This window comes from Labeo rohita, chromosome 5 (assembly GCF_022985175.1).
Source record: "Labeo rohita strain BAU-BD-2019 chromosome 5, IGBB_LRoh.1.0, whole genome shotgun sequence".
Classification (NCBI taxonomy): domain Eukaryota; kingdom Metazoa; phylum Chordata; class Actinopteri; order Cypriniformes; family Cyprinidae; genus Labeo; species Labeo rohita.
The window spans coordinates 42988334-42998093 of NC_066873.1; positions in this window are offsets into that span (position 1 = coordinate 42988334).

A 9760-nucleotide genomic window follows, 5' to 3' on the forward strand; every position below is an offset into this window, starting at 1 on the left:
ATATATATATATACACAAATTAGGAATTCATTCCCGTTCATTCCCGTTTTCTTTGAATTATGAATTGTTTCCGCTTATTTAAGTAAATAATAATACATATATTTCATACTTTGGAGTGACTGGAAAAATCATGCAAAGTCATGAAAATGTATTGGTAAAAAGTCGGAGAACTGAACCCATGTTGCTGACATCATGATCTGAAGGGGTGTAATTGACCTAGTCAGACCTTTCCAGGTTTGCTGTGTCTGCTCTGTCCGCAGTGTTTCGCTCTGCTGAGAGACTTAAATAGTGCCTGCAGTAACCAGGTGGGGGTGGTATAGTCCAGATGTTGAGTAATTCTTCACTGTTTCCGTTTGTCTTTGTCAGCATCCAAATGCATCATCTGTAACACTGCATTAAAGGCTCTATAATAAAGTAACTGATAGGGAAACTGAAACAGTTAAGGCACATGTAAAAAGTCTGAATGTCATGTATTAGATACAAAATATCAATTTAAGTGTCAAAATAAGTGTCATTTATTTAAAAGAAGCAGCACACACTTGTCAGGCAGTGTGTTTCAAATGAAGGCACTGTTTTTGGTTTAAAAAATAATGTTGAAAATGAGGTCTTTTTGAAAATGAGATCATTTTCATACAGCCAATGTGATAAACTGCAGTTAACATGTATGACCGTGAGAACTGACTGCATACATGCACTAGAATTCACAGAAAGCACTACATTATTAAAAGACATTGCAATGAAGAAAATTTAAGTTAGTTCAAAGCAAATATCTTGCATTTGCAAACAGATCCCACTTGCTTTATTTTAAGATGCAATGGGTGTTGGGTGTAATGCATTACTAAGTAATTAATTACTGTAATTTAATTACTATTCTCTTGAAAAAAGTAATGAATTACTCTTAATTTGCCTGTGATTTAATTACAGTTACTTCTGATTTACTAGCATTAAATCCTATATAAACAATAGTTGATTTAACTTTAAAATGTAACATCTAATGTTAAAATGTATATGCTTGTAATGTAACATTCTTTTTTTTTAAATACTTTGGTCAGTTCAAGATTAATTTATGCAGTTTTACATGATTTATCTGAATGAATGAAAAAGCAATTTCATGTATTGTTTTACTGCAATGCAAGAATAATTACTTAATTACTTGTTTAGAGTAACTTTTAGAGCAATGATATTCAGACTAGAGCTGGCAAACGATTAATCACATACAAAATAAAAGTTTGAGTTTGCCTAATATATGTGTGTGTACTGTGTGTAACTATTATGTATAAATAAATACAAGCACATTCATGTATATATTTAAGAAATATTTACAAGTATATGTATTTATTATAATTTTTATAGAATTTATATTATATATAAATATACTTAATATACATAAAATACTTAATTTGTGTGTATTTACATATACATAATAATTACACACAGTACACACACATATTAGGCAAATTCAAACTTTTATTTTGTATGCGATTAATCGTGATTAATTGTTTGACAGCCCTAATTTAGACATTAAGTATCCAAATAATTTTAGATAAAATAAAAATATTAATAAAAATAATAAAAAAATATTATTTTACAGTTCCAAGATGTTTAGCTGAAGTTTAAACAATAGACTTTAGAAAATTGCTAGTAAATCTCACATATAATTGCAAATAAACTGCAAGAAACACATTGAATTAAAAGGGCAATTTGAAGTAGAAAGACTGAAATAGTCTTTTGTAATCTGTTTTATTTACAATTTCCAAAAAATATTTTTACAGTGTACATGATGCCATCCAGGAATTATGTAAGCATTTATTCTGAGATAAAATTTACTCTGCTCATAAATTACCTTAACCTGATCTTTTTCACTTCAGTATTGAGTGAACATGCTGTCAGTTCCTTTTCTTCCTCTGCTGCACCACAAATGTTTTAATAATTTACAGCGTTTGGATGGCTGGTGTTGCTGCGTGGAAAGCAGAAGGAATCATAAGCGTCCTGAGAGGACGGATTGTTCCGTCTGGCCGCGCCAGAACGCCTGCTTTTGAAAGCGGAGAGACAGACGCTCTGGACGGAGTATCCAGGCTACAGGTTCATACGATACAACAAATAACAAATGCAATGAATTGTTAAGTGATGTGAAGGACCCTCAGCACTTTAACTTTCTATTTAAGGAAGATTCCATAGAAGATCGCAGTCTCCATTTGTGATGCATGAGAGACTTCCCCAGACAAGGGACCGGGCCTTAACAAAAACCCTAATAGTGCACTTAAGATCAGAAGAGCACACTGCTCATATTTGCACAGCTTGCAGAGTTGTTTGGTATGATTAGATTCACATACTGTGTTTTTTTGTTTGTTTGTTTTTTGTATGCAATTTTGCATTTTTTTTCTTTGAAGTATAAAACCAAAGCACACTTTGTTGCATACTACCAAACTACATTATGTGTACAGCATGCAACTTTTCTGCCATTAATATTAGTTTCAGTTGTTTTAATAATTACCTTTTTTTTGTTTTTTTTTTTGTTAATCTTTTTTATTTTATTTTATTTTCAGCTGACATCATCCACGCTCTTTTAATTTAATTTAATTTAATTTAATTTAATTTAATTTAATTTAATATTATTTTATTTTATTTTTCAACTGACATCACAGACTTTTATTTTATTTTATTTTATTTTCAGCTGACATCATCCATGCTCTTTGTATTTTATTTTATTTTACTTTTTTATTTAATTTTAATTTATTTCAGCTGACATCCCCCAGACTACACTGTAAAAAAATTCCCTGTAAAAAAAAAAAACGGTAATCTACTGGCAGCTGTGGTTGCCAGCATCTTACTGTAAAAATACAGTGTGCTACTGTTTTTGAAATTAACAGCAAAATGCAGTTTTGTCATCTACAGTATACAACTGTAATTTAGCAGCATTCTGTTAAATTTTTTCTTATTTTATTTTATTTCAATATATTTTATTTCAATATTTTTTATTTATTTCAGCTGACATCACCCAGCAATTTAATTTAATTTAATATAATTTTTTATTCACACCATCACATTGATTTATTATTTGATTAGGCTGCCAATGATTTAAATGTGCAATTCTGAGAAATAAAGTCAGACTTTCCTTTTGCCTTTTTCTCAGAATGGCGAGATCTAAACACCCAGTTGTTATAAAGTTATAAAGGCAGAATTGAGAGTTTATATCATGCAATTTTGAGAGAAACAAAAGTCAGAATTATGAGAAAAGTCGCAATTTATTTATTTAATATTCATTAGTGGAAACCGGCTTCCAGAGTTCTGGGTCAAACTTATCTTGGACATAATATAGGGGTTAACTATTTTATTTTCTGTACACTTTTCTGTACTGAATTAATTCGGATACATTTTCTTCCACCGTACTTGTTGCAAAGCATTATGGGATTGTCTTCTAAATAAAGGCTACATGTGATGCTGCCAAATAAACTATCTCATATATGCTGCATAATGCTGCTGCCTACCTTTTGGAACATCTGTGTCTTCACATGCTGCCTACGTAGGCTGTTCAGTAAGTCTGGAACAGAGCCAGAGTATCACGTAATAGCAGACATTTGAACTTACTGTCCTCTTATAGATAACAGGTGTTTCTTTTTCTGTCCAGATTACCATGGAACACAGTCCTGTACTGCTTATGACAGGACGTACTAAATATCATAGACATTTCTCTGATGTATTACCCAAACACTGGTGTACCGCAGGAGTTTTTGAGGTCAAGAATAAATCCTGCTTATTCCAGGGTTTACGCAGTGTAATCGCCGTCGATTCCTGTGCTTCTGTTTTCTAAATATTATTATTTGTGTCGTTTTTGAAACTGCTCTTATGCAACGCGAAAGCTTTGACAAATGGATTAGGCATAAATTTAAGTCAGTTTGAGTGGAATAAATGAGTTTATTTGTGGAAGGATAGTTTTGAGTTTCTGGTTATTGGAAACATATTTCTTTCTAGAATAGGTTTCCTATTATTTATCCATATAAATCCAGCAATGATAGACACGTGGATCACTAGAGATGGAAAAGTTTGCAGATTTTAATATTTTGGTTGCTTTCTGTCTACTGAAGTCAGATTTTGGCTGAATCTCATGAAAATGTCCAATACATTTGCCTTTGAGTAAGTAGCTAATGGAGAGAGTAGTTTTAATTTATTTTATTATAACTGATACTAATTTCAATTAAAATGTTTGTTCTGTATTACAATGATAAGTTTGTTTAATAGTGATTTTATTTTTTTTATAATTCATTTAATTTTAATTAAATTAATTAAATAGATGTTTGTTTGTTTGTTTGTTTTAATTTATAATCATTCATTTAATTTATACTAATTTAATACTACTCATACTAATGCAAAATAAAAATGTACTGTATATTAAGAGCATTTATTTATTTATTTATTTATTTATTCTAATTTTAATGAACATGTTTGTATTACAATAATAAGACTTTCTATTTATTTTTTTTATAATATTTATAATTTTTAATGATTCATCTAATTTCTACCATATATATTAATTATTATATTATACCATATATTTAATTATTATAATTTAATTTATACCTATTTGGAAAACATTTGTACTGCATTACAATAATGATTTATTTATTCAAATTTATTTGTTTGTTTGTTTATAATTATTTAAATGTATTTTAATTGATTACATTTATATTAGTTTTAATGAAAAAAAAAAAACATTTATACTGTTTGTGTTTGTTTATAATTATTTTAATTATAACAATTCATTTAATTTATGCTAGTTTTGTACTGCTAATACTAATTTTAAAAAATATTTTTGAACTAGACCGTTCATTTATTTATTTATTTATTTTTTGTAATGAAATCTTGTACTGTATTACTATAATAAGACCGTTTATAATAATTTTAATTTAATATAATAATTTATATTAATTTGGAAAACATGTTTATACTGAATTTCAATAATGAAATTTTATTTATTTATTTATATTTTAATTTATTTAATTGCATATTAATTTAGAATTTATATTTAATTTAGAGTAATTAAAAAAAAACTACTGTATTACAATAATGGGATTTTTTTCATTTTTTATTTATCATTAATTTATGCTCATTTTATTCATTAGTTGTTGTTCTGTATTACAACGAGGATTTGAGATAAATGTGTTTAACTGTCATCACATTTTATGTCAGAATGCTTCATTTTCTTTGTAAAAATATTATTTATTATTTTAATGAAATTCAACCCAGACATTTTTTTTTAAATGAAATTCACCCTTCAGACTATTTAAACAATTTCCTTTTAAGGAAAAAATTCAGAATTGGTGCTCCAGTCTCACCGCTGTCCATGTTTACAGCTCTGGATGTAATTAAAAAAGGAAAAAAACTGGATTAAGACAGGAGATAAATACGAGCATGTTGGTCAAGGCCATTTCTTACAGCAATGCTTCAAATGGTTTGTCAGCTGCAGCAAATCCATGCTGATCCATAATTCACGGATGTCCGGTCGAGTCCCAGCATGATGGAATGGTAGCTCTGAGACACACGTGAATGGAAAAGAAAAAGATCCCGTGCTGGTGAGGCGAGTTGTTTAAGAGGCGGACTGATCTCTAGAGGCGCTGCATGCTTGTCTGCCATTGTGTAATGAGATACTGTTACCTGCAGGGTTTACAAGCATCTGACTCGGATTTGAGTCACCTGGCAATAATAATTTCAGGTTGGAGAAGCGTGAGGGATGTTACAGCTCTCGGAACGACGTCAGGTCTTTATGAACCCGTGTGCAGACCAGGCATTTGTCATGGAAGATAAAAGCCTTCGCCTCCCGGGTGGCGCCGTGGTACGTTGGGCTGCTTTGCCATCATATGAACGAATGCCCCATAAATCACCGCTCTGTTTCGCTTTGGCAGTTTTTTTTTTTTTTTTTTTTTTTTTTTTTTTTTTTTTTTTTGTATCTTGTAAGCGGAAACTACAAGATAAATGGATCTGTTTTTATGACATAAGTAGTGGTGTTTGCTAATAAAATTTCTAATATTTAGAGATGTTTGTGCCTCTTTGAACCATTTCTACCGCCTTTTTATTGCTTAGGGGTATTCTGTTGTATTGGATACATTTAAGTAAAGTTTTAGTACATTTAAATATTCATTTTGTGTGTGTGTGTGTGTTTGTGTGTGTACACTATTATACACACAGAATGTGTACATTTAATTGATTTATAATTGTTTTGGTTTTTTTTTTACTTTATACTATTGTGTCATAATAATTGTACTATAAATAAAAATATAAAATTATTTTAATTTATTATAAGTAATTTATACTAATTTGGAAAACATGTTTTGTACTGTATATCAATAACAACATTTATTTTTTATTATTATATAACTGATTTAATGTATACAAATTTTACTTAATGTTTTTATTTATTTATTTTAATTTATAAAAATTCATTTAATTTCTACAAATTTTATACTACTAATACTAATGCATTTTTTTTTTACTGTATTACAAGATTTTTTTTTATAATACTAAAGAATGTGGACTATAATAATAATATAAATTAATTAATATTAAATACATATAAATTAAATTAATTATATTTATGAATTAAATTAAATATAAATTAATAATATTAATAACAATTAAATAATATAATGCATAAATATAATAATATTTCACAATATTAATCTTTTTACTGTATTTTTGAGCCTTCTGTGAGTCTTCTGTGAAAAACATGTAAAAACATTTAATTAAAATATAATTAAAAATACATAAAAGTTCAATATAATTGTTAGGTATCATATAATTGAACATTAGTGTGTGCTTTATGCATTATATATTAAATGTGTATGCTTTTGCTGTGCAAATGCATGTTGTGACAGAGTTAGCACTCCTGTGCTCTCTTGATATATAGTCTGTTTTTAAATATTCCTCAGCTCTTCTGAGCCATATATAAAAGCGTCCGTTTGTGGAAACAACCGGCATTCTTGAAGATCTGTGTGTGCTTTTGGCAGGAAGTTTCCTCAGGAGTGATTTCACACATTTGGGTGCTGCACACTAATAATGTCAGATAGATATATGGAGTACTAGATGGAGAAAAACAAGCACACCTGACAGCATCATGAGAGCTGTACTGCTGCACTTTCAAGAACATTGCGTTTTGCCAGTGCAAACTGATGTTTCGATATTAAACCACTTTATAAAATGTCTTTTGTGCAGGGGATGGGAAACTGTGTGTTTGCAGTAGGTGTGATTTAGAAGCATCTGGATGTTTTTGTGATTGTGAAAGAGGAAAATTGTGTAAATGAGCCTGATTGGTGAGATTTACAGAGCTGCAACTCTGCAGTTGATGAAACCCAGACAACATCAGCACAAATGACCAGCTTAGACTAGTTAGTGCCGGTTTATAGTAGCTGGTGGACCAGCAGAACCTTCCCGTGAATCTTCTACTTTGCAATTTATTCATATTATGCCCTGACTGCCCAGCTCAACTTTTCGGACCACCAGCTTGACATGAAATAATTTTCCACACACCAACCAATCTAATCAGGTCCCACTGGATTCATACAGGCCTCCAAAACACAACATATGCTGGTGCGCAGGTTTCAGCACTGCAGCTTTTTGTCATTAACTTCTCCCCCAGTGTTTTCATGCAACATTGTTTTTTTTTCTATTCAACTTCCTTTGCATTTTAACACTTCTTTTTTTAGAAAGGAGTGATATGGGTTAAACAGACTAAAGACAGACTAAACATGTGTTTCCGCAGCATACTTCCAACCATAAAGGCCTCAATGCAACCATTAATCTTTTTTGATGCTTGTCATAAATATTTACCTTAGCCAGCATATGTATTTGGCACAATGACTTAATTTAAAATGGAATATAAGTTAATATATGTGATTTGACTAAAGAAGGAATATTTTTTTTACACTGCCATTCAAAAGTTTGGGATCAGTAAGATTTTTAATGTTTTTTTAAAGAAGTCTTTTCTGCTCAGTCATTCAGGGCTGCATTCATTTGATTAAAAATACATTAAAAAAAACTGTAATTTTGTGAAATAATATTGCAATTTAAAATAGTGGTTTTCCATTTCAATATACTTTAAAATAGAATTTATCTCAGTGATGCAAAACTGAATTTTCAGCATCATTACTCCAGTCTTCAGTGTGACGTGATCCTTCATAAATCATTCTAATATGCTGATTTATAATCAAATTTGGAAACAGTTCTGCTGCTTAATATTTTTTTGGAACCTGTGATACTTTCAGGATTCTTTAATGAGTAAAACGTTGAAATAAGCATTTATTTAAAATAGAAATCTTTTGTAACAATATACACCACCGTTCAAAGTTAGGGGTAATGTAAAATGATTTTAACCCATGTAAAAACAAAACTGAACTTGATTGTACATGGGAGGAAAAAAAAAATCCCAAGTGCAGACTTTGATTAGTCATTTCCGAAGTCTGCATCTGTGTTGCATTTAATCTGTTTGTTTGCAGATGTTTCTGTAGTGACTGAAATGTGACGATAATAACGCACCACTGAAGTCTAATTCTGTCAGTGCGTCTTGTTCCAGACTTTTGGTCGTTCCCAGGAAATCCCTGACTTCATTTCAGCTGCGTCTCTTTCCAGACCATCGACTCGATGACTTCACCTCACTGCCAGTACGATGTCGTCACTCAGCGGCGTGCTTTAGTCATCAGATGGACCAACGTGAGCTGCGGCCTGCAGACTAAACACAGACACACTGTACACTGACTCCAGCTGAAGTCGCATTAGATGCTGATAAATGTGAAATGCTAATCACTCTCTGGAATGCTGGTATAGAGATCTGTCATGAGGAATCACCATCAGAAGCTCTAAAGCAAACACAGCCTATTTTAAAACTCATTCTCAGACACAAGTGAATGTAAATGACTGTGTGTAGTCTGAGAATACCTCTACCTACCGTTCTATCTATCATTCTATAATTCTGTGTATCGTTCTATCATTTTGTCTATCCATCCATCATTCTATCTATCTATCTATCTATCTATCTATCTATCTATCTATCTATCTATATCTGTCGTTCTATCATTTTGTCTATCCATCCATCATTCTATCTATCTATCTATCTATCTATCTATCTATCTATCTATCTATCTATCTATCTTTCTATCGTTCTAACATTTTGTCTATCTATCTATCTATCTATCTATCTATCTATCTATCTATCTATCTATCTATCGTTCTATCTATCTATCTATCGTTCTATCGTTCTGTCCATCCATCATCCAACCATCCATCCATCACTTTGTCTATGCATCCATTTTTCATTTTATCTATCTATTTATCTATCTATCTATCTATCTATCGTTCTATCGTTCTATCGTTCGTTCTATTGTTCGTTCTATCGTTCGTTCTATCTATCATTCTATCGTTCTAACATTTTGTCTATCCATCCATCTTTCTTTCTTTCTTTCTTTCTTTCTTTCTATCTATCTATCTATCGTTCTATCGTTCTATCTATCTATCGTTCTATCTATCGTTCTATCTATCGTTCTGTCCATCCATCATCCAACCATCCATCCATCACTGTCTATGCATCCATTTTTCTTTCGATCTATGTATGTATGTATGTATCTATCTATCTATTGTTCTATCATTCTATCTATCGTTCTAACATTTTGTCTATCCATCCATCCATCCATCTTTCTTTCTTTCTTTCTTCCTTTCTATCTATCTATCTATCTATCTATCTATCTATCTATCTATCTATCTGTCGTTCGTTCTG